The 26,441-nt window shown below is 39.8% G+C and overlaps 1 protein-coding gene across 3 annotated transcripts in view; it reads left to right on the top strand.

Moving 5' to 3' along the window:
• Positions 1-26,441, top strand: part of GLIS3 (GLIS family zinc finger 3) — a 445,549-nt gene that overhangs the window by 112,619 nt on the left and 306,489 nt on the right. The window contains exon 1 of one of the 3 annotated variants that reach the window (XM_046665011.1): positions 14,284-14,303. The exons of the other annotated variants lie outside the window; for them this stretch is intronic. The gene's annotated coding sequence lies outside the window, so the exon portion shown is untranslated. Of the gene's footprint in view, positions 1-14,283; positions 14,304-26,441 lie in introns of those variants that run through there. 3 annotated transcript variants of the gene reach the window in all.

The raw sequence follows: 26,441 nt of genomic DNA, 5'->3' as shown, positions 1-26,441 counted from the left end.
TAACTGGTTTCCTTATAAAAAGGGGGAAATTTGGACATGGATGCAGAGATGAGAATGCATGTGAACACAGAAGACACACAGAGAGAATACCATGTGATGACAGGGGCAGAGATTGGAGTGATGTGTTTATAAGCCAAAGAATGCCAAGGATTGCTGGCAACCACCAGAAGCTAAAAAAAAGGCAAGGAAAAATCCTCCCCTAGAGCTTTCCGAGAGAGCATGGCTCTGCCAACACCTTGATTCAGGACTTCTAGCCTCCAGAAATGTGAGAGAATAAGTTTCTGTTGTTTAAAGCCACCCAGTTTGTGGTCCTTCTGTTGTGGCAGCCTTAGGACACTAACACAACAAATAAGATAGGCTGTTTCTAAACCATAATAATCAGGGCTGGACGAGAGGGAGAGAGACAAATAGACACTGACTAAGGGGGAAAAGAAAATACAATGCATCCCCAAAGGGGTGTTTTGGAAGCCATTTATTGCCATCGTGGCTCCTCTGCCCAGTGTAACTGAAAGCTCTTCTTATTCTTATGATCCAAGGTCAGAACAGGTATGGAAATGACAAAACAAAAAACTTGACAAAAACGGGATTTTTAGTAGGCCAACATTGCTAAAAATTGACTTTCATAAAACCAATGTACTGTAGACTATGATGTTTACCAGCGGAGATACTAAAGTATTGTCTACACAATGAATATTAAGAGAGGTGCCACTACATGGTTTACCAGTTGATTTGAATTTTGTGGGGTTTTTTTGATGAGGAAGGTTGGCCCTGAGCTCACATCTGTTGCCACTCTGCCTCTTTTCGCTTGAAGAAGATTGTCCCTGAGCTAACATTCATGCCAGTCTTCCTCTATTTTGCATGTGGGATGCTGCCACAGCATGACTTGATGAGCTGCGTGTAGGTCCGTGCCCGGGATCCGAACCTGCGAACCCTGGGCCACGGAAGTGGAGCATGTGGTCTTAACCACTATGCCACCGGGCCGACCCCTGAATGTATTTTGAAGTCACCTACATGCTTCCAGGGGTTGAAACAGGTTTAATATATCTGAAACACTAACTTGGCTATAGAATAGATTGAAAAGTACAGAGTTCCTTAGAATTAGATTATTATTTGTCATTTGGGAATAAATCTTGAAATTGTAATAAGAAAAATCTTAGTTACCTAAAAGGCAAAGACTTTGCAGAAAAGAACATGATAATAAGACAAAACCATCAAACAGGCTTGGGCTATGTGCACTCAGTTTGTTCCAGAAAAGCTCAGAGTGAAGACAGCTCGTGAATTCTGTCATCAGGCAGTGAGGCCCATATCACATGTCACTTTGCTTTGTTTTTAACATGTGGCTCAAGCTATGCCAGACCTGCTGCTGTGTGGGAGATGTACTTTCTGACAGAATAAGGCATTTTCCTGGCATCAGGCCCTCTTGGAATTTTTACTGGTGTTCATAAACCCAGTGAGTCTGCATTTCTTACACGTATCCAATGTGGCCACAGTTGGCTTTCTGGATTTGTGGTGGTCTCGAAGCCTGTCAGTGCCAACATGGTCAATTCCTTATCACCACCGGGGGTTATTGTGAAGAAATGAAACCAGGCATCCATTCATCCATTATTCAAAAATTGTCTCCCGTCTACCATGCCTGTTACGAGGAAGAAACAGAGGAGACAAAATAAACCAATTTTGGAAGGACTGAAAATGTTTTGTAGCGTGGAAATGAAAGTATTTCTAGTAGGCTGTCTCTTTTTCCTCTTTCTCCTCATCTATCATGATAATAAAGTTCGCTGGGAAAGTTCATTTATATTATTTTGTGTTCAAAGAGATGATGATGATGATGATGATGATGACAGTGATGACATTAATATTAATGTTCATGCTTGGTTGTCCCGTTTTTGGGTGAATTCAAGTACTACATAAATAAATAAATCCCAGGACATGGCTCTGAGCTCTTCTGAGCTACTTTTTAAAACCCTGTCGGGTTGCCCTTTGAACTCCTGGTTCTCCCCTCCTGAATGTATTTTGCTCTTGGTCACAAGAGCCATCAGTAAAACCATATGGATCTTCAAGTACAAATTCATGATCTCTGATGGAAAAATAACTAAAAGAACCTTCTTGGGGCCAGCCCCGTGGTGTAGTGGTTAAGTTTGGTCCATTCTGCTTTGGCAGCCCAGGTTTGTGGGTTTGGATCCCAGGCTCTGACCTACACCACTTGTCAGCCATGTTATGGCAGTGATCCACATACAAAATAGAGAAAGATTGGCACAGATGTTAGCTCAGGGCTAGTCTTCCTCAAGAGAAAAAAAAGGTAGGGAGGGGGCGCGGATTGGCAACAGATGTTAGCTCAGGGTGACTCTTCCTCAGGAAAAAATAAAGCTTCTGCAGTTCTTCCGTCTCCAGCATTAAGAGTCCATGGTATGCTATCTTTGCACAGAAAGGATAGAACATGATTGTCCATATTGAAAGAGTGGCTGAGAGGAGGCAGATTGTACAAAGTGATAGAAAAAAATCCCCAATGTTTCATATGTGACCTTGGGAAATGGCTCATTTGGTTCATTTATTCAGCACACATTTGTAGGCCATGTGTCAGATATGAGACTAAGGACTAGAGATTCAAACTCAAGTAACACACAGGGTATGTTTTCTAGGAGCTCATAGTCTAAAGCCAAAAGATTGGCAAGTTATCTCCAAATTTATCTGGTACCATGCTCCCCTTGCTGAGTACATTCCAGCCAGCCTGGTTTTCTTTTCCCTCCTCCAACATGCTAAGCTGGATCAGCTTTCAGGTCTTTGTACTTGTAGCCTCCTCTGCCTGGGATGTTGCACTGTGTTGTTGCATGGCTTGTTTCTTCTTACCGTTTGCATCCCAGTTTATGAGCTCTCTCTTTCACAGGCCTTCCTGTCACTCAGTCCAAAGTAACCCCCTCCCTCTCATAGTCTCAATCCCATCTCCCTGTTTTCTTTCTTTCATGACACTTATCCTTGTTTGAAATTATCTTATTCATTTATTTTGTTTTATTGTGCATCTCCTGACCACTAGGATGCACACTTTATGAAAAAGTGGATCTTGTCTTGTTTACATTGTATCCTTAGAAATACATTTTTGTCAAATGAATGGATGAATGAATGAATGGATAACACAATAATTCATTATATTACATTTTATAATGGAAGCGTTAACAAAGTTCTATAAGGAAAATGAGGAAAAGAGTGACAACTTCCCCGTCTGAGCAGGCTGGGGATGTCTCCACAGAGAATACGTGAGCTGCACCTGGAAGGCAAGATAGAATGTATCAGAAGGCCCTATTTCTGCTTAGGTAGATGAAGCTCTTCCTTCCTCATACTTACCCTCCCCAGTCGACCCCCAGCTCCTGGCATTCAGTGAACAGCCCAGATCACTCTCTGATAGAAATGACTATAATATTGGATGGGATAAGCCCAGTAATTGTGACCCTTGCCCTCTTTGGACACATGTATCAGAGCAGTGAAGAACATGTTTCCTGAAAACTTCTCTTTCACACTATGAAAAGTTGCTAAAAGCTTGTCTTTCCAATAAAGAGAACTTGAAATTGATGTAATGGATAAAAGGAGCTTATGAAACATAAGTAGGCATTCTTGACGAAATAAAAATAGAAGCTTAAAAGACGCATCGTTTTTGGAAAGTTAAAAAAGATTTTTTTCCCTACTGTAAGAAAATATGTGTGGATGAGGCATGTGTTTTAAACTATAGAATATAATTTGCATTTTACTTCAGGGTACTGCAACCATGGCAATTCAGAGTTTTGTCAGTCCTGATAGACATGCTTGGAATATATACATCCATTAACAAGATTATCACTTGAAGAGACAATCGTATTTTTACTGAAAAGGTTTTTTGAGGATAAAATTTATTGATATTTAATGAAGCATGAAGCTTCTAAATGAACCATGAAAGCAATAGCTAAACTAATTAACTGCACATAAAGGCTCCCAGAATACATATGTGATGTGGGCTGTGTGCTTATCAATCGTGCCTGGTTACACTGGCATCCTGGATAACATGCTCCTCATATATGCTTTGTGGAAGCAACAGTAAATCCTCCTGTAATGCATGCAATAAAGGAGGAAATAACCATTTAGATTTCCTGCAAACGTGGATGGGATATTTAAAGTCAAGCGTTTCAGGGTTTATAGGTTATAATTTAGCAGAGTTAAGACTAGTAATAACAACATATTATTTCCACACACTTGATTTAAGCCTCTATCTGTGCTGTTTCATTGAATGATAAATCATTCCCTGGTTCTAAAACTATACATTTTCCTCCCTTCCTTTCCCCTCCAAAGAGAGACCAAGGGTGCTAAATAACATGAGATGAACATTTCATTGTGCAACAGGGCGGACCTTTTCCAACTGCGTGTTAAGACATGCCCTATTGAGAGCTCTGAGAATTGCAAAGAGAAGCAAAACCACTCCTGCTTTGGTGGTCACTACAAATTGCACCAATTTGAGAGGCAGAGGACTTACCTTAACAGAGCTGTTAACATAGACCTTTATCAATGACCATCTTCCTTTTTAGCCAATGGCTCCCTACTCAGCCACAGGCACTTACTCTCTGCCCCATTATCACAGAGCTTAGCTCTCAATGAGTAGCTTATAATTTCCTCTTGCACCTTTCTGAAAACTATATTCTTTTACTAATAAAGGAATCTGACAAATCATTAGACTCATAATAATAGTACATACTAATGGTAGAGAGGCAGGCAGTGTGATAAGACATTAGAGCAGTGCTTCTCAAACTTGAGTGTCCATCAGAATTCCCCAAAGGACCTGTGAAAATTCCAGTGGGTGAGCCCCACCCCTAAAATGTCTGTTTCAGTACATCTGGGGTGAGGTCTGAGAATTTGCATTTCTAACAAGTTCCCAGGTGGTGCTGATGCTGCTGGTCCAGGCACCATATTTTGAGAACCATTGTGGTACCATATTCAGGGGAGAGTGGGGAAGGGCATTTCAGGGGCACCCTTCAGGGAAGTCACAACCAGGGAAGGATGTAGTTTGTCTCACGTACCCTCAAGACTCCCATCCTATACCCTTTTCTTCCTTATAAAGCATTTCTGTTCTTTCTCCAAGACATCCAGGGCACTCCTCATAGATAAGGGCTTGAGACTTATTTACACTTAGGTGTAAGTGACCCTTGACAACTTAGAGGGCTACCCTTAACAAGGACATGTACATTTTAATGGCATGAAATCAAAGGAATGAAGCTCTGAAGAAGGTATTTCAGATGTCTGCCAGTGGGTTTTAAGGGACATAAAATTCAGGTCTGAATTCACATCATTCAGGCAAACTACTCTATTTGTCCATGAAGCATCCTTCTGCCCCATACTCTCTCAGATGAGCCCACCTTTGCTCCAAGTTCTCTAATACCGAACACAGGGCCTGTGATAGAGTAGATACCTGGTAAATGTGTATTGAATGGATAGAGGGATAGATGGATGGATGTGTAACAGGGACAAAAATGATTAATGCTTGTGTGATTAAGTGCTTCTGTTTCTTCTTGCCTATTAAGAAAAATGTAGTGTTGTCTGAAAAGAAAGAAATCTCATGTTTCCCCAGAGTACTGCCACTCCACTCTATCTGTTCTTGGGTTTTAATAAGCTAAATAGTAAGGGAAGACAAACAGAGGAATGGGAATAGAGGAATCTGTGTTGCAAGAGAATAGTGGAAGAAGGGAGAAGACAGGGAAGAACCTTATTTCTGGGAACATTGGAGAGGGCTTATTTGTTATGTGGGAGAGTGGAAGAGTGAAGGAAGGCTTGGGGCTGCTAAAGGTATGAGAGTTGTCAATTAAGGGGGATGGCAGAGAGATGGTAGAAAAGGTGATCTTTACATACATTGCTGGAGTTTATTTCTTTGACTGGATTACTCCATCTGAAACTGGAATGAGGATTTATTTGGGTTATGGATTATGTTAACGAATACCAGATAAGATTTCTTAATGTGAATAGTAGGGATAAATGAATAGCTGTAGCCCATAGAGGAAAGATACTTGGTTGTTCATATGATCTAGAGCAGTGGCTCTCAAAGTGGGAATCCCTCGACCAGGAGCATCAGCATCACCTGGAAACTTGTTAGAAATTCAGATTCTCAGGCCCCACCCAAGACCTACTGAGCCAGAAATTCTGGGGTGGGGCCCAGCATTTTGTGTTTTTACAGGCCCTTCAGGGGATTCTGATGCATGCTCCTGTTTGAGAACTAGGAGACTGGGGAGTTAGTATCCTTGTTCCTCCGTTTAAAGGAGCAGTAGAGGCTGTACCTGACGGGACCCTCTGAAATTCAGGAGGGCTTTTGGTTAAAGGATAGCAGAAGCCAATGTCTTCCCATGTGTGAGTACAAATTTTTCCTAAATATTCCACCGCCACTGTTTGAAAGGCCTCTAAAGACAGAAACAGAAACATTTTGAGCCCAGCAAAGAAAACAAATGGGCTAAATATTGAAAAGGGAAAAAGAAAAGTTTATAAAGCAGTCACACTGAACATGAGAATCTGCGCCACGGCTGAGTCATGAGCTTGGGTTGCAGACCAAATAGGCCGCGTAATGGGTCAGTGGTTCCAGGTGTAATCGCCCCTGATGTCACTGGCTGCACAATCATGCTTATTCTCCTGCTTTTAAACTGACTTTTTAATCTTTCGGCAGTTACTTAGTAACGTGACCTTTTCAGTTTTTCGCCCATCATACTAGTATTTTTTTTTTTAAATAACATATTTTTTCTGAGTATAAAAACAATGCATACTTACTGTAGAAAATTGTTTAAATACTGAAAAAAATAAAGAATAAAATAAAATCACCTACCAGTAATCCCCAGACACAGAGATATCCATTGTTAACATTCTAGGAAATAAACATGTGTGACTATCTTGTGATGGATAATAGTGTAAATAAAGTGTTGTGTTCTCTTTTTTCACATTATGTGATGAACTTGCCTCATGTATTTCAGTCCTCTTTGAAAATATGATTTTTAAGTACATGTACAGAGATTTTTTTATGTGTGTGGGAAGTGTATTATATTTATTTAATCAAGTTTGCTTCTTTTATATTAAATTATATTACTGCAAATATCTTAAAAAATGATGCTAGATTATTAGGTTAAATGAACATTTTAAATACCCTTGACTGTATTACCAAGTTGCTATGCCACATTTTGTACTCTCTGGTAGCAGGACACTGAGTGTGTCTATTTTATGGCTTGTCCATTGGAGTCTTCTTTTGTGAACTGTTTATGTCCTTTGCCTTTTTTCCTCCATAGGAATGTTTGTCTTTATTATTGATTTGTAAGACCTCTTTATATATTAAGCATTTATGTAGGATGCTAGTATTTTGCTAGTCTTTTGTTTGCTTTTTCATTTTGTTTATGGTACTTTTTGAGCTAAAATGTTTTTGCAGTTATGTCTGTTTATCTTTGCCTTCTGCATTCCAAAATGAAAGAAAACCTTGAATATATTTTCTTTTAGTTGTTTTATTTTTTATTTTTATTATTTAGTTTCCCTGGAATTTATTTTATGTATATTATGGCTGATTGTATTTTCCAGTGATGACTGAAACCATCTCTCTCATTCCATGTGCTCTTCTGTGGTGTGACTCCCTTGTCAAGAGGTAGAGTCCATTTCACTATCCCCTTGAATTTGGGTGAGCCCAAGATTGCTTTGGCCAATAATATATAGCAGAAGTGATGCTGTGCCTGTTGTAGGCATGTCATTAACTAGCCTGAAAGCTGCTTCTTTCTGCCTCTTAGAAGTCAGCCTTCACACTGTGAGAAGCCCCAGCCATCTGCACAGGTCATGTGTCGGTGCTCCCATTGACAGTCAGCATGTGAGTGAGCCACCTTAGATGTCCATCCACTTCACCCTTCAGATGACTTCAGCTCTAGCTGACATCTGACTGCAGTGCACGAGAAGCCCCAAGTGAGAAGCTCCCTGCTGAGCTCAGTCAACTCCCAGAACCACAGGAGATAATAATAAATTACTGTTTTAGGGACCCTAAATTTTGGCATAGTTTGTTATGTAGCAATAGATAATCAGTACATATAATGTGGATAATGATTTAGCTTTGATCTTTTTCCCCAAACAATAAACATTTGCCCCACTACCACTTATTGAACAATCTCCTTTCCCCTACTCGTTTGTAATGCCATTGTACACTAGTTGTTATTATATATCTGAGGTCAAGACCTTTTGCATCTGTTCTTTTTGTTCAGTTTAACTAGTCTTCCTTGTATGTTCCACATTTTTTACTTCTGTAGCTCTATAATTATTTTCTTCTTAAGTCTTTTTGACTGTTAGTATAGTTTATTTTTCCAGATGTACTTTAGAATCCATTGTCAAAGTAGTGAATAGGAAGAGCCTATTAGGGCTTTGCAGTAGACCGCTGGTTCTCCACCTGCGTGATGGTCCTTGGGGGTAGTTGGCAACATCTGGACAGAACTTAGTTTTGGTTTTCACAACTTGTGGGAGTGCAACTGGCATCTAGTGGGTAGAGTCTAGAGATGCTGGTCAACATCCTACAGTGCACAGGGCACTCCCCCCACCCCAATAGAAAAACCAACAACAAACCAAAAAGGCAAAGACTTGTTTGACACAAAATGCCAGTGATGCAGAGCCTGAGAAACTCTGCATTAAGCCTATGAAAGACTTTGGAAGAATCAACATCCTTACTATATTTAGTTTTCTCATCTAGGAGCATGTATATAGTATGTATTTACTCATGTCTTCAGAAAAAAAATTGTAGTTTTATTCATATTACATACTATTCCTAGGTATTTTTAATTTTTAAAAAAAATTTCATTATATTTTGAAACTCGTAATTGACAGTATATAGGAAACCTATTGCTTTTGCCATTTATATTGTGTCTTGTCACTTTGTTGGATTTTCTTTTCATGTATAGTGATTTTTGGCAGAGTCTTTTGAAAAATTTTATAGGTAGATAGAATTCTTGAAATTTAATTTGGTAAAAAGGAAAGAGAGTAAACTTGATGTTTATTCAGAAAATGTTTGAGCTAGAAGAGACTTGAGAGATTACTTAATCCCTAAATGATGATAAATCTGAGGCCTTAAGAAATTAATTTACCTGCTTCAGGTCACATAGTTAGTGTAGGAGCCTGGAAGCACACACACACACACAAATAGCCTTTAGATAAGGGCATTGAAAATTCTCATAATTTACATAAAAATGTAAAACTTGCCACTGTGTTTTAAGCCTTTTGGGGTGTTATAAAGAGTTGGGAGACCTTAGAAATGTTCTCTTCCAATCTCCAGCCCCCACATTCTCTGCAATATCCTGGCAACCCTTCCTTATATTCTTTCAGGGACAAGAACTCTGCCTTACCAAGTGTTCCCAGTCACTTCTGCTTGCTAGAAAGTTCTTCCTTTGGTTGAGCTGTATTCTGCCTTCTTGAGGCTCACACACCTTTTATGGTTGAAAGGTGTTGGAGGAAGCAGAATTTTTACCAGCTGCTGAAAGCAACTACTAGAGGTTTGAAGGGCAGTGGAAAGAAAATTGTGTTACTTGTTGGTTGACCAGGTGAGATATGGGGCTGGAAGGGTTTGAAGTTCTGGTTTCCAAGTGTATAAGACCTGCATTAACTGGAAAGCTCATAAATACTTACTGAATAGAATTTTATATAATGTTTTTATGTTTCTAGTTGTTTTTTTTTTTGAGAGGCCTCTAGGTAAGAGTTTGGCCCAAGGAGGACTGAGGGTCTTAACCCAAAATGACCCTGATTCTGTCACCTTCCAAAGGTTCTCCTCTCCTTGGGGCCTTCAGTCAGGGTTCTCCCCTGCTGTGGAGGGTATGAGCAGGTTTAAATAGGAACAGATGATCCTTATGCTTCATTACCAGGCAAGGTCCCTGTGCCATGGGGACTCCATCCAAACTCTTTGACATAATGAAGAGCCCTTTGGTTATTTTGTACTCCTGAAGGCAGAATGTTTCTTCAGAACAAAGACAAAGAGAGTAAGGCCACAATGCAAAGAAATTCCCTCAGTTCATAACTGCTAATTGGACAATTGTTCTGCAATTATTATTATGCCAGGAAATAATTGCCTTATAGCCTCACTCATTGCTTATAAACTTTCTTTGAGATGGGAATCTTTTAAAAAATTATGCTGTCAAGTTTGATATGCTTAAATTAGATTTTTTTCCTTTCCTTAATGAGGTGCTTGCTGTCCCTGAGCAGCCTGAACATTGGTTCCATGTCAAATTTACATTTGGCAGATAAATAAGCAGGCGCTGGATCCACTAAACCTGTGGTTCAGCAGTGGTTCTTCTAAAACCTAAGGTTTAAGGAGATTTGAGCAAACTCAAACTTCACCTCTTTTTTAAACCGTTGGAGGTAAATAATCTCATTTCTCTTTTCTCCTGTATTTTCATTTTGTCTGATCTGGGAGAGTGATGGCTCTTGTATCCTCTGGGTTTGTAGACAAAAGGGGGAGAGAAATCTGTCTGGGAGAGTTTTCAGATTCAATTTGTGAACTGAAATGGAATTGATCTTTAGGCACATTTGTGAAGTGGGGAGTCTCTGTGTCTCTTTTCATCTTTGATTCCCTTCATTCTCCTCTGTGCTTACCCCTTTTCTCTTCCAGCTCTTCATCTCTTCATGAACACTCCTGTCCCAAACTCAATGCTCATTGTGTAGGAGGAGTCTGCCATCTGCCATTTTTATTCTATTTTGAAGGCAAAAGACATTTTTAACTACCTCACAGGTATTTGCACCATTAAGCATCATTTATAACTGACAGTCCAATGAAAGTAGCAGAATACAGTAGAAAGTGGGCACCTGATTACTTGGATTTTTGTCCTGACTGTGCCATTAACTGTATGACCTGGGGAAAGTCACTTTACCTTTCTGGACTTGAGTTTTATCGTCTGTAAAATAAGGAGGTTGGAAACATGATTTCTATTAGTCCTTCTTGGCATATAAATCTGTGAGTTCAAAGCACAGTGGGAGCAGAGATACATCTTTTTCTCATGAGTGAAACCCTCGAAATGATTTCGTCATCTATTCTGGTTTAAAGGTAGTCTTTTAGATTATGAGTGATGATAGCTTTTCAGATGTGATCTGCAGGTAGGAAGGAGAATTAACATTTATTGAGCATCTGGTTTGTGCCAGGACAGGCTATAGATAGTTCTTTATGTGATCTCACCAAGCTGGGCTTGACAGGGAGGTTTAATCTAAGTGACTTGCTCAAGTTCAGTAGCTGCATAGCTCCGAGCAAACTTGGCCTCCTGGCCTTGTGACTTGGCTTTGGCATAGACCCCTCTGTCTCCATACCACTGACCCTGCCCACCCATACATCCACATCTCTCTCCTCCTATGTTAATATTTTATTGCACAGTGAAAGCAGACAGCAGCCACATGCCTGGGGACAGTTGTTGGCTGGTTATACTCTGCTTTTAGGTCAGTGCGGTTTTGAAAGATGAAATCTTGGGTTACTTGGGTTACTGAGGCAGAATTTTAGACAAGACCACCTTTAAGGCTTTATTTGTATTGTCTTTAAGGTAGGTTGATTTCTAATAGAAAGGGGCCCTACAAAATGTTGGGCCTGCTTGGGAGGTTGTCCCTTTAAGGTACCTCATATTTACTTCTTGTTGTACCTGACACATTGTGTAACTGTCTTTGTGCTCATGTGCGCACATCATGTTCTCACGTCTCTAATATATATTCTGATGAGTTGTGCACACTCGAGACTGTTTGTTGAATGAATAGGAAATTAGTAAATGCCTTCTATGGTAAGATTTATGCAGTTGAGTATTTTCATATCACATTCCTAAATATCACCATCATCATCATCATCATCACCTCTTCTTCAGTGTCCTGACAGCTTTTTGATCTTACCTTATTTTATCAGACATCATTTTGTGTTGTCATTCTCTTGTTCTCCGTTTTACCTGCTCTTATCATGCAGTTTAACCACTGAATGAGTGAATGAACAAACGAAGTTCGTGTTATATACCAAAAATTCCTGAAAGTGAGCGAGATAATATAATAGACATTTAACCACTACTGGAAAGATTAGAATAGTGTTATCTACTTATACTTGCGTGCATGACACCATTTATGGCCCCTACACAGAACAAATTAAGGTATCATTCCTGACTCTTACTTATATATGGAAAACAAGATGTTGGAGGCCATGGGTGAGTGTCTGTTCCAGCTTTAGGAGGAGAATCAGTTTCCAATTGTTGTACTCCTCTCCTTTAGTAGTATTTGTCCAGACTTGTGGAGAATGCTGGTTAAGGATGTATGAGTTCGTAGATGTCAGTGTGTGTTTTTGGTGTGGGACTGTCTGGGTTTTAATCCTCACTTTTATCAAGTCCCTCCATTTTCTGAACCTCAGGTTGCCTCTTCTGTGAAATGGGATGGTAATAATCAGGATTGTTGTGTGAGCCGAATGGGTTAATCCAGGTATAGAGCCAGGCATCCTCCCTTGGTACCAAATAAGCCTTCCATTAATGTTAGCTCTGATTTTATTTTTAATGTATAGATTTTTATTATTATTAATAGTAGTAAGTTCTTGATGAGGAAATATGATCACCATGTCGATAGCTAGGTAACTGCTACATCTCCTTTGTGGTACTTATGAATAGCGAAGAAGAAAGGAGAGAGAGGTTTGTTATACTCCTGTTTCCATGGAGGGCATCACAGAACAGGTGACAAGTCAAGCAGTTTGGAGAGGGCTGCATCAATAGGGAGGAACTGTGTGTGCAGTAAGGTGTAGAGGCCGCCTGTTGAGGAGTGACACAGGAGAACAGGTTAGGAATGGCTGGCGCAATAGAAAAGAGTCAGCCCTGCTTCCAGCCCTATTCTGGGCGTCCTAACAATCTCTCTGTTTTAAATAATAAAATATTGTTCTCCTTTTAGCCCTCCTCCCACCTACTTGTGGAAAGAGACCCTGTACTAAAATATGCTACTGGTGTGGTGTGGCTATTATCTGTCCGTAGACATTTAGTGTGTGTCTGCCTTTGCAGGACTGGTACTCTGGGGGTGAGGGGTGGGGAGTGAAGACAGATAAGTACATTCCCTATCCTTGTGGAACAGCACATTAAGGGGAAAGGTAAGCTATTGGTACGGCTAATACACAAGGTAGAAGTGATCAGTAGCACAAAAGAGGCAAAAATAACATTACCTGGGAATTTAGGCGGTGGATAGAGCACCATAAAATTGGGATAGGAGGCAGGAATCTGGAAGGTTTGTTTCAAGGAGGGGGTGGCATTTGAGCTGATCTTTGGCGATGGGGTGGAGGGTTGTTGGAGTGTGAGAAGTGGTGGTCAGGGGTTTGGTGCTGCCTGGAGTGGAGTGTGTATGAAGGAATTGGGACCTTCTGTGAGTGCAGCAGGGAAGCCGATGTAGCCAGATCTCATCTAGGATCAGCGAAAATTACTAAGAGTTTTCCTGAATCTGTTTTCACTATAATAAGGAAGAAGGGGTAAGGATTGAGAGCTAAAGCATTCCCAGTGTTCAAGTTAAATGTTAACTCTTTTGTGTGGTTAACTACTGACTAACTTATTCTTTGCTATGAAAAAGAAAAAAAGAGAGGGAGAAAACACAATGCGGCAGTAACTATGTAACTTAAAAAAAAGTCCTGGTTTGCTTATGTGGTTGCTTATTTTCAAGGTAATACATATGTAGCGATTATAAAGATGAGTGCAGACTTGAACAACAGACTGCAGGCGCACCTTCCTGAGTTCCCTGTGTTGCTTCTGCAGCGTTCTCAGAGTTAGCTATTTTCGAACACATTCCTAGTTTAGCCATTAGAAAATTATGGGTTTTATTTGTTTAAACTCAGCAGCTAAAATAGCGCTTCCAGAAAGGTGGGTGAGCTCATCGCCGTCTGAACCAGGCAAGTTAATGACCTGCCCAGTATTATTGTTCGCACCGGCCAGGACTGGCTGACTTCACCGGCAGTTCCACTTGAAGGGAGACATTGTTTCTTAGGCTGCATTTGTCAGATGCTTTCCTCTCTGCACACCAGCCTTTGCTGAATGTCTTAGCAGTCCCTGAATGTTCCTGCTGCGTGTACTTTATGAAACCAAAGAGCAGGTAGCCCTGGAAATGTATGCAAAATGCTCTGCACAGCTGGCTGAGGCCCCCAGCTAAGAAAAGGATGTAAACACCTTTATCCCCGAACGTTTACACAGACAGTGCCTATGGAAGCTCCCCAGTGGGAGGGCTTCTTACTTCTAACTCTTAAATGTCAGTGACCAAACAGCCTGTGAACATGAGTAACTTATGCTTGAGCTGCTTTTGCTGGTGATTCTGATCACTTTTCAGGAAGAATAATGGTAATGTATGGAATGGAGGTATATGGAGGAGGGAATTAAGGATTATAGAATTTGTATTTGCTGTAAGAATTTAAAATATAGCATGATGTAGAACTTTAGGAATTTAGGATATTAGCTGCATAATGTTCAATTTGGTGAAAGAATGAATGGTCAAAAGATGAATTTCAGTGGACTTAAAATTTTAAATGTCAGATGCTAGGGCAAGGTGGCTAGAAAAGGAAGAGGCAGATGGTGAGAGGCCTTTGATTTGGTGTAAGAGCTAATGTGTTTGACTCTGGAGACACTATTCCACAGACAATCAAAATGGAGAAAGAATAGCAATGTAGTTTTAAAAAGTGAAACTGAATACTCTTCAGAATGAGTGCCAAATAAAATCCTAGTACCTTGGTTCTGGCCTCTTTTAAATGAGTAGTTTTTGCATTATCCTCCCCTTCCACTGTGTTAATCAAGAGGACTGTTTAATTTTTATTACTAGGCTAATCCCTGAATTAAAGACCTAAGACATTCCATCTGTAGGTTCGAGAATAGGTGTTGGAGTTGAACTTTCTTCAGGATTCTGTTCTTACTGGAGAAAATCCTAATTCACCATTGAGTGGATTGTAACTGCAGCTGCTAATTTAGAAATCCATTTGCCAGATTCAGGAGACTTTGATAAGACTTTTATTCTGTTCAGTCTTGTGCATTTGTGAGCGCATTCTTGGGAAGATTGCTGCTGGGTAGTGTTGCATGTCAGAGATGAGGGAAGTTTAGTTATTAACCCCACATAGAGGGGAAAGCGGGGCATAGGCAGGCTGTGGAATGAGGAAAGGACTGGGTTGAAACATTTCCAAAAGGTATTTTTGTTGTTTATACTTGTTAATTATTAATATTAATTATTGATGAAAAGTGCTTTTGAGTTACATGCCACACATTGTTTAAGAATAAATTATCACATTTCTTATCTGGAACTATAGTAGATAGTAAACTGTTTCAAATAATCAACATTTATTACTTTAGCAAGATTTTCCCCCTTCCTTCAACACTAAAGGAAAAAAAGGAATTTCTGGCTCATAAAGAGTTTGTTTTGTGAAAGTGTACTTTTTCCTCAGTTTTTGTGTGGCTTTTAACACTAAATGAATATGTTAAGAATTTTATTTGGGGGCCGGCCGGTGGTGCAGCGGTTAAGTGTGCACGTTCTGCTTCGGCGACCCGGGGTTTGCCAGTTCGGATCCCGGGTGCAGACATGGCACTGCTTGGCAAGCCATGCTGTGGTAGGCGTCCCACGTATAAAGCAGAGGAAGATGGGCACGGATGTTAGCTCAGGGCCAGTCTTCCTCACCAAAAAGAGGAGGATTGGCAGCAGATGTTAGCTCAGGGCTGATCTTCCTCAAAAAGAAAAAACAAAACACTTTATTTGACCAAATTACATCAATCATTAAAAAGTATCTTTAGAACAAAGTATGTATTTCATGCAAGACACATAGATAATGTTGACTTAAACAAAATGGTTATTTCACCAGGAAAATGTTTATTCAGGAATAGCAGAGGAATTGTAATTGGGAACAAGCAGGCTATAGCAAAAGCAAGAAGCAAGTCCGGCAAACAAAGGAGAGGAATGTTACCTTATAGAGAAAAAGGAGGAACTGAGGAAGGGTTGTTTTGAACAAAAATTCATTGGTGGAAAGTGAGAATTCAGGGTGGTGATGGTTTCTCATTGGCTGAGTTGCTGGGCAAGGAGGAAATCTTCCTTCCTCCTGCTGGGGTAATAATTGACGGATTCTTCCTGTTTGGCGTCTGTAATTGAGGTTGAGTAGTCATGTGTAAGGGCTCCCCTCTCTGGCCTCCCGACTTCATTTTAAGTGAGGTTTCCTTCATTCTGTTTCACAGTAATATATAAAGCTTTGTAGGTTAAAATTGCTAAATTAGTTGTGAGTATTGTGCTTTGTCTTAAATATCCATGTCTTTTCAGATGTGCACTCTATGATCATCTTAGTTTTTTGGAAATGAGCTTTTTAGGAGTTGCTGTATTTTCTGGTTTATTGTATAGATCTCAATAAAGTATATTCTGTTCAAATTCCAATTACCGGGTATGTATAGGATTGAAGATAGATCTGAAATAAGAACTGGCTGATGCTCATAGTGCATAGTGTGTGTGTGTGTGTGTGTGAGAGAGAGAGTATGTGTGAGAGAGAGAGGGGAGGGGAGAAGGGGAGGAGAGGGAAGTGAAGGTTGAGATGGACGGGCCTTCTGACAGATTGGGAATTGGAGACATTGTTTTCAGAGTCAGGCTGTAAAAATCAATGTTTATGCTTCTTAGGCATTATTAGCTTTTTGAACATTGTTAGATTGAGTCTTAAGGACTGTGTGTTGGGTTTCCTATGGGCTTTTATTCATTTTTACTTTTAGATTGTGTCATTCTCATCTCTGGGCTGTTCTATATACTATCATAGCAGTCGTGTGTGAAAGTACTAGTCACAGCACTGGTAAGCCAGAGTTGTTTGGTTGTAGAAAATAGCACACACATGTGAACCACCTCTAGGGTTCGTTTTGCATTTGCCTGGGTGTACTCCAGAGGTGACCTGTCCTGGTATATTTTCCCATTAGGGAGAGGTTGTTGTAGTGACTTGAAAACCTTGCCTAAGGTGGAGTAATAGGCTGATCATGGATCAGTTCGTTCTCTCTGTCATCTGAAAGTCTTGCACACTGACCTCATTCATAGCTTGGTGTTTGATCTCTATGAGCAGTTGATTTCACCACTTTTCAGAGCCCCAAATTAAGATCACAGATTCTCTGGGGGATCTGGGAAGGTCTGCCTTACCTTTATGAAGGTTATGGTCAGTTAGACTTTGCCTTCGATGGGCTCACTTCATTTTTGGAAGAAAAATTCAGCATTTGTGGAAAATGAAAGGACGCTTGCCTTTTTCAAGGGAGCTGACAGCTATTAGTTTCTCCAGAGAGGATTACTGGTGAAGACAGTTATGAAGAGAACAAGTAACTCTTTTAAATGAACAACATGTTCTTGCTTAAATATTTCCCAGAGCAATTCTAAAGAAATATAATACAGGTAAGTTTTGTTATGTTCTCATTGTGAGTTATGTTTACGAGAAACAAAAATAGGATTAGAATCATAGAGGAGGAAAAGCTTTTTCTTACCCGTGGTTTGTGTTTTATGTCTCATGAATTCTAACCATTTATAAAATTATCTGGTTTCTTGCCCCTACTCATGGTTGATTTTTTTCTCTCTTTTTCCATCTAGAGACCTTTGAATTATTTTTATTCATAAGTGAAAAATGTATTACAGCTTTATTTCCTTTTATTAATAGTTCCTTCTTGCCCTTAACCACATCTCTGACTTTTTGGCATGTAAAGTCCAATGAGCTCATGCTTAATCATGTATAAACAACCGTCTAATTATATGGTTTTGAGTTTTCATTTGACCGACTAAACAAAAATGACACAGAAAAGAGAAACCTGACAACCTCCCTGTCTTGAGATACCTGGCCTTTCTCTCCTTCACTCTCTTCACGCATTTAGTAGAATACGTGTTAAAACTTATCAAAAAATCAGTTTATATTTGCCAAGTTTCTGAGGTAAAATTGTTCTTTTCAAGGCTACGTGGCTAAAAACAAGTTAGTTGAGTTGAATTATACGTCTTCTTTACAAATTTCTTTCGGACTCTATTCTTTCCTCCTCCGGACGGAGGTGTTACTAGAATTCTTTGTGCTGCTGGTATCAGATGACAGAACAACCAATATTCATGGGGCACGATTTCTCAATCTTCGTCCCCTTACCTTCTCCCCTGAGGTACAATAACCATGATCCCGGTTGCTGTATCTTCCCACCCTCCCCAAAACCACTCTGATTGACACATTTTTGAAAGAAGGTAGTGGGAAAAATCTTTCCAAACAAAGGTGTTCACTGTGTTTGAACAGGAAGGAAGAAGTTGTACATTGCCTTTTTTCTCATTGGCTTAGTCTTAGAATTCCAAACAGGGAGCAAAATCTCTTCTGAATGTTTAGATGGTTTCACCATAGAGAGCTCTGTGTGCTTGATAGAAGAAGACCGAAGAAAAGATACCTGTCTTTATTATTTTTTTTTCTAGATATCTCACAAGACGAGTACCTAGATAGTAGGTTTGGCTAACTAGTAGTTAATGGCTATGAGAGAGAAGAAAGGGAAGGGGTACCTGTGAAACTTGGCAAAAGTGATTTATTTTCTCACTAATCTTTCAGCCTTAAAAACATAATTTGATCTCTGAAAGTACTGTGACTCTGAAACATGCATATCTTTAAGTGCCAAAATCTCATACACTTAGCTAGGGTGGGTTTGTTTGGAAGCAAATTATATTGGCTCCATTTTGAAAATTTAGAGTCAGAATGATCTCTCTGAGGTTAGCATATGAACAGTCTTCCTCAGTGAAAATATTTTAGAGATAATTTCTTAATTTTTCTGTTCATTATAAGAAGCCAATAATACCCTAATAATTAATAGGGATTTATTGTAAGATTTTATTCCACCCTGTAGATTTGAATCAAGGTTCATGTTTCTCTCCTTGTAGAAGATCAAAGTGAGACTTCTGCCTTTCGTTGTTATTTTTGTTTTGTTATGGGATGTTTAGAACAAAGAGGAGAGCAAATTCTGGCAGAGTTCATAATTTAGTTCACCTGGAGCGATCAAAAGAGGAGGCACTTTAACCACCAAATCAAGACCTCTGCTCACTTGTCCCTTGGAGAATTGGGGAGGAATTTTATTTCTCCTTTCTGTTTACTTTGAAAGCCACAGAATCTTATGTTGCATATGACTTGTTATTAATTTTCTTCTAAGAATTTGTGTATTACTCAGGAAATAAATTTTCAACTCAATATAGCAGTCAACTTTTTATTCACGTTTATTTTCAACTTTCACATTTAAATTCAGATAAATAATACTACTCCTTAAAAAATATTACTTTAGGGAGAACATAAGCACTACTCTTAATTTGGGTTTTTTCATACTGGCATCAATCTGTGTTATGATTGCTTTTTCATTTTGATGGAAAAGAATTTGGTTTGGAAGTGGTATTCTTCCTTGCTGTTTGACCTAATTTCAGATATTGTTAGGTAAGAGTTATTGTTGATACAGTGGTCTGAATTAGCACCTGTAGGGTGAAGGGATAAAACAGTCACATTTACTTTAATGCTAAGTCATGCTCCAATTCTGTTTACATAGAGGCTTAGATTACTCTAGTTCTCTTAAAAGTTCAAAAATGGCATTAAATAAAAGAAACAGAAGAGAACTTACAGTATATAGGCCCTAGCCAGATTGCCTGTGTGTTGAGATTTGTGATGTCAATTTTTTTTATATTTTGGTAGTTTGGTTAATGTTATGTAATTTTATACAATGACAAGTTGTTTGAGCCAAAGGGTAGACATTTCAGCCTTTCTTTTTTTTTTTTTTTTGGTTTTGACATATTTTAGTTATCCCTTTTAGCTGAGAATCTTTAAAAGCAGGAGCATATCTCTAATTCTTTTTGTATTTTTTTTTTTTAAAGATTGGCACTGAGCTAACAACTGTGGCCAATCTTTTTTTTTTTTTCCTGCTTTATCTCCTCAAATCCCCCCGGTACATAGTTGTATATCTTAGTTGCAGGTCCTTCTATTTGTGGCATATGGGACGCTGCCTCAACGTAGCCTGACGAGCGGTGCCATGTCCACGCCCAGGATCCCAACCCTGGGCCGCCGCGGCAGAGCACGCGAACTTAACCACTCGGCCACAGGGCCGGCCCCTCTTTTTGTATTTTTACCACCTACTAAAATTTCAAGCTTTTAATCAATGCTCAATAAATGTCATTTGAATTGAACTGAATTGATACATAATCTATGTTGTCTCTTTTACTGACATAATTTCTTTCTTTTTTTTTAATTTTTATTTTTTCGGATGTACATCATATTTCAAACTCTGTGTACATTACATCATGTTCACCACCCAAACACTAATTATAGTGCATCCCCTCACATGTGAGCCTAATCACCCCTTTTGCCCTCCCCCCTCCCCCCTTCCCCAATGGTAACCACCAGTCCAATCTCCAATGCTATGTGTTTTTTTTTTTTGTCGTTTTTATCTTCTGCTTATGAGTGAGATCATATAGTATTTGACTTTCTCCCTCTGAGTTATTTCACTCAGCGTAATACCCTCAAGGTCCATCCATGTTGTCACAAATGGCCAGATTTTGTCATTTCTTATAGCTGAGTAGTAGTCCATCGTGTATAAATACCACATCTTCTTTATCCATTCGTCCCTTGATGGGCACCTAGGTTGCTTCCATGTCTTGGCTTTTATGTATAATGCCGCAATGAACATAGGGGTGGAAGTATCTTTATGCCTTTGTGTTTTCAAGTTCTTTGGATAAATACCCAGCAGTGGAATAGCTGGATCATATGGTAGATCTATCCTTAATTTTCTGAGGAAACTCCATACTGCTTTCCATAGTGGCTGCACCAGTTTGCACTGCCACCAGCAGTGAACAAGTGTTCCCTTCTCTCCACACCCTCTCCAACATTTATTGTTTCCTGTCTTGTTAATTATAGCCATTCTGATCAGAGTGAGGTGATACCTCATTGTAGTTTTGATTTGCCTTTCCCTGATAGCTAATGATGTTGAGCATCTTTTCATATGCCTGTTGGCCATCTGTATATCTTCTTTGGAGAAATCTCTGGTGAGGTCTTTTGCCCATTTTCTAATTGGATTGTTGTTTTTTTGTTGTTGAGATGTATGAGTTCTTTGTTTATTTTGGGTATTAACCCCTTATCTGATATATGGTTTGCAAATATCTTCTCCCAATTGTTAGGTTGTCTTTTCGTTTTGTTGATGGTTTCCTTTGCTGTGCAGAAGCTTTTTAGTTTGATGTAGTCCCATTTGTTCATTTTTTCTTTTGTTTCCCTTGCCCGGTCAGCCATGGGACTTGAAAATATGCTGCTCAGACCAATGTCATAGAGCGTACTACGTATGTTTTCTTCTAGAAGTCTCATGATTTCGGGTCTTACATTCAAGTCGTTAATCCATTTTGAGTTGATTTTTGTGCATGGTGTAAGGGAATGGTCTACTTTCATTCTTTTGCATGTGGCTGTCCAGTTTTCCCAACACCATTTATTGAAGAGACTCTCCTTTCTCCATTGTATGCTCTTGGCTCCCTTGTCACATATTAGCTGTCCACAAATGTGTGGGTTTGTTTCTGGGCTCTCAGTTCTGTTCCATTGATCTGTGTGTCTGCTTTTGTGCCAGTACCATGCTGTTTTGGTTACTATGGCTTTGTAGTATAATTTGAAATCAGGGAGGGTGATACGTCCAGCTTTCTTCTTTTTTCTCAGGAATCCTTTGGCTATTCGGGGTCTTTTGTTGTTCCATATAAATTTTAGGATTCTTCGTTTTATTTCTGTAAAAAACGTTGTTGGAACTTTGATAGGGATTGCGTTGAATCTGTAGATTGCTTTAGGAAGTATGGACATTTTAACGATGTTAATTCCTCCAATCCAAGAGCACGGAATATCTTTCCACTTCTTTGTGTCTTCTTTGATTTCTTTCAACACATTTCAGCCTTTCTATCTCTCCAATTTTAACTGAATCTGTAGTAGGTGTGACTTACTCTACCAAGTCATGTATATAAGAAATAGTTCTTTAAATTATTTCCTTTAATTCAAAGCAAAGGAGACCCCATCTTGCTGATAAACAGGAAATTTAATCCAGTCATTGTTGCTTGGACTGCCCAACACCTTGCCAAGTTTAGACAAAAATCCCAGGGTCTTTGTACAGAGCGGAACATTCCAAGAGCTTTTCTGCTTCTTGATGCGTCAGGTTACTCCTGAAATGCCTGCTGACCAAGCCCACATGACCATGCCTAGAAGTCTGCTGCTTCTGCGTTGCTTGGTCACAGAAAGCTTTGCTGGAGCTGGGAGTCCCCTGACCTAGAGCCTGGCCTTTGCATGTTTGCCCTGCAGCCGTGCCCTCCACCCCCACTGCCTTCCCTGAGAGCTGCCTCAGTACTTAGGGGACTGTCAAACTGCTGTTCTTCCCAGAATTTGGGCAGTCTCACCTTATCCTGGCTTCTGCCTCAGAGGCACTCAGAGCGCCTGGATAATCTCAGTGGATTTAGGCTTCTACACAGGACTAGAAGAGAGGATGAAATCAAGCAGTGTCTTACAATAACCCCCCTAGGACAACGGAGCACAAAATACAAATAATAGTCCAACAAATTTTCTTGCCATATACCTGGGCTCCTGAATGGACTTCGAAGCATGAGTCCAGAATCTACAGCCTAGAGGCAAAGGGTATCTCGTTGAGACAGTTGAACAGCCCTGGGTGACTTCTGGGTGGAGGAAGCTGGGTACTTTCTGGCTCTTAGAAGTATGGGGACTTAATTTTTAATGTAAGAGAATGTAATCTCTCATAAGGATTTGCCTTTTCTTTGGGTCTGATGCTTCTGGGCACTGATCTGGACTTGCAAGCCCATGTAGAATGTGTAACAGAAAGTTTATAGTGGAGTATATTTCTCTTTGGACAGTTCTGAGGAATTTGAAGGGAAACAAAGGTATTCTAGCAGCTTTTAATGATGACTTTGTAGGCTGTGCCTTTTAGATACTGAGAAGTTATCTCTAATATGAAGGATTGAATGGAATTTTCCCTTAGAACCAGCTCTTAGGTCCTGAAAAAAGAGTTCCATTGATTTATATTGAGTAGCTTAGACTATACTCCTTTCATGTTGACTGTGAGAGTGTGTGTGTGTGTGTTTGTGTGAGTGTGTGGCAGGAGGGAGTATGGAGAGGGGGGCAAACTAATTGTACTTCCAGCTCTTCAGGAATTTAGAGACAAGGATATATCAACAATTGTATTCAGCAGGGATCTCTGTCTTTCTTTCTTCAACATCACAACTTGCATTTAGCAGGGAATTTCTCAACTTCATTTGTGGCCTTGAACTATAGTTGCCTTATGAATTGCCCTAAAAGTCATGTTTTTATTCATTCACTTAGCAAATATTTGTTGAACACCTACTCTCTAACAGAGGGATCCCAGTCATTGTTCCACACAGGAGAGGTCTCACCAACAGGCAGCTTTGCCATTTCTCATTCTATCTCTGCTTTTGGTTGGCTTAGGGAGGAAAAGCAGCTTAGAAAAAACACGATCATAATTTATGGAGAGGGGCTTGGAATCTGGTATTTCTTATAGGCCCTTCAACAACCCTCTTATTTGTTTTCTTTATAAGGTCATTTGGAGTTACTCTGTTCCCTGTATTTGTCTTTACCTGACCTGGCCCAGGCCTTGTCACTGCATCCTGAGATCATAGTGACATCTTCCTAACTTGGTCTGCTTCCATGTGTGCTGAAAATAGTGAGATTGTCCTCTTGATAGTCCCTCATTACTTCATACCCATGCTTATAAAACCTACTGTAGCTCTTTGGGGGAACTTGGCCTTGGAGGTCCTGTGTAATCTGATAATACTTTAATAATAACATGAATGCCTAAGGCTTATAGAGTATTTACTATGTGCTGGACATTATTCTAAGTGCTTTGCATACATTGACTTATTAGTTCTCCAAACAGCCTTATGAAGGTAGGTACAATGATCACCCCCGTTTTCCAGATGAGGAAACAGAGCCACAGAGAGTTTAAGGAACTTGCCCAAGGTCACACAGCTGGTAAGTGAAGCCATTCTGGCGCTAACATCTTCATTCTTCACTATTTCCTCATGCTGCCTCCATACCACATTCCTAGCACATTCTCCTCACTTCTCTTTGGCCAGCCCACTCTTTGTACTGCCCTCTCCCCTCCAGCCATTAAAAGGCTCAGATCAAATCTCACTTACTCCACCAGGGCTCCTCCAGTTTATACAGATGTTTTTCTTGTTTGATCGCTTTCATTGCTCAGCATTATGGTAATTCGGTTTAAGATTGTTTTCTAATTGTCTCATGTTTGGGTTAAAAACTTGGCCAGAAGCTCTCTGAGAGCTAACCCAATGGCCTAGGACTCCAGTGGTACGGCACAGCACCAAGCCCACAGGTAGTGCTCAATAAATGTGACCTATTCATGGTCTTTGGGAAACTGAGGCAGTTTTCTCCCATTAAAGTAGCCTTCCTCCCTTACTTCCTCTCTTCCTTTCTTATGTTTATGGACGTCTTCTCTTTATAGAGTAAGTATAATTTCACCTTGAATTCATATATTTTTACAGATGAATCCCATGGATAAGCCTATTAAATTAGATAATAAGCAAGAATTTTCTAACTGATCTATGTATCCATATTCCTTACAGTATATACTATGGCAGAGTAGGGACACAATAAACGAATACCCGATCAGTGAACAATAAATTACTCAACTGTGCCTGTACTGGTATTTCAGCTTTTCAGAGGAATGGTTTGCTTATTTAACAAATGTATCTGCTCTCTTCCCCTGGGATTGTTAGAAAATTGGTCAAGGGAAAAGCAGTAAAATGTGCTTACATTTCCTCTTTGGTTTTCTAGGCTAATTGTTGGTGAACTTTATTTAACACTCTTGCTATACTAAGAGTCTCTGTGGAGCAGAGCAGCTTTCAGTTAACTTGGCAAATGATTACAAGAGAGAACAGAAGGGTCAGCATAAGTACTCTCTACTAATTAGTTGATAATTGATGTACAATAGCTGACTGATGGGACTTTAGAATATAAACTTCGAGAATGCTGTTTAATATATCTTTACATCTTTATGAGGTGGTTCAGAGCACTGTATTCTTTTAATAACATTTTATCAGGAGTGCCCAGTGGGTGGGCAGCAAGATCGAGGCTGCATGTCCAGGAATTCAGGGCACTGAGTGGTACAGAAAGGAATATGACATTTTTAAATCTCTCAGGGTATAAATATGATTCCATTTAATGCAGGGATAAAATGAAATGAGTAATGCTGGTGATTCCATACTTTGTGGCCAACATTCCTGAATGCTGACTAAGGTTAGAAGAGTGTTGGTGTGAAAGTTATATTCTTTGTGGGATAAACTTAGTAGATTCAAGCTGAACTCCTGAGGGCAAAGTGGTGGGAGATTGCATGATTTGTGGGAATCTTCATTAATCTGGATTTGAATTTGATGTGTTTATTATCTGGGACGAAGTAACTCATTTTGGAATAGAGTCACAAAAATAATGTTTATATGACCTCCTCCTCGTTTTTAAACTTGATCTCCTGAATCTTTATCAACCAGTTAGAAAATCCTCAATCTTACTCTAACTTGCTTCTATAACTACTGCCTTTTTTTAAAATCTTTTTTTTTTTTTTTGGCTGGGAAAGATTCACCCTGAGCTAACGTGTGTTGCCAGTCTTCCTTTTTTTCCCTCCCCAAAGCCCCAGTACATAGTTGTATAATCTAGTTGTAGTTCCTTCTGGTTCTTCTACGTGAGCCACTGCCGCAGCATGACTCCTGACAGATGAGTGGTATGGTTCCGCGCTGGGGAACTGAACCCCAGGCTGCTGAAGCAGAGCATGCCGAACTTTAACCACTAGGCTATCAGAGCTGGCACAACTATTGCCTTTTTATGCTGTCATTTATCACCATGTGGGCTCCTCCTTATTGTCTGTCCAGCATTTGGTTCATGTACTCCTCCAGCCTTTCTCCCTGTCTCTACCAGATCAATCTTGGGTGAGCTCAGCTTCCAGTGGGGCGCACCACTACCTGCAGCACAGAGCCCTAGATGCATGTCAGCAGGCCAGTTGTAGCAATGTCTTCTGACTTACTTGGTTTGAGGTGGCATCAACGAATTAGCATTTTTGAAAAGCTTTCCTGGTGACACTAGTGTGCAGCCAGATTTGGAGCCATTGGTGAATGCGTAATGTCCAGTTGTTAAATCAGGTCCTCCAGGCTGACTAAAGCAGCCCTCTAAGTCTGTCTTCTCCTTTTCTTCTGGTCAGAGTCCCTTCTTGCAATCAGCCCTGACTTTATTTCCCCAGTACACATCATGACTCCTTTCTGTTTCCATGTCTACACTCTACTGTCTCCTTCTCATTCGTGTGCTCATTCTTCTTTCACGTTTTAGCTTATTATTTTCTAAAGAGTGTTCCTTGGTATACCAGTCTTGGGTGAGTCCATGAGAAAAAAAACCACCCTAAACAAATATATATTTCATATTATTTGCTCCTCTGGGAGATTTATTATGCACATTTGCA

The sequence above is a fragment of the Equus quagga genome, chromosome 6 (assembly GCF_021613505.1).
Source record: "Equus quagga isolate Etosha38 chromosome 6, UCLA_HA_Equagga_1.0, whole genome shotgun sequence".
NCBI classification, from domain to species: domain Eukaryota; kingdom Metazoa; phylum Chordata; class Mammalia; order Perissodactyla; family Equidae; genus Equus; species Equus quagga.
This window is presented reverse-complemented; position numbering and strand designations above follow the sequence as displayed.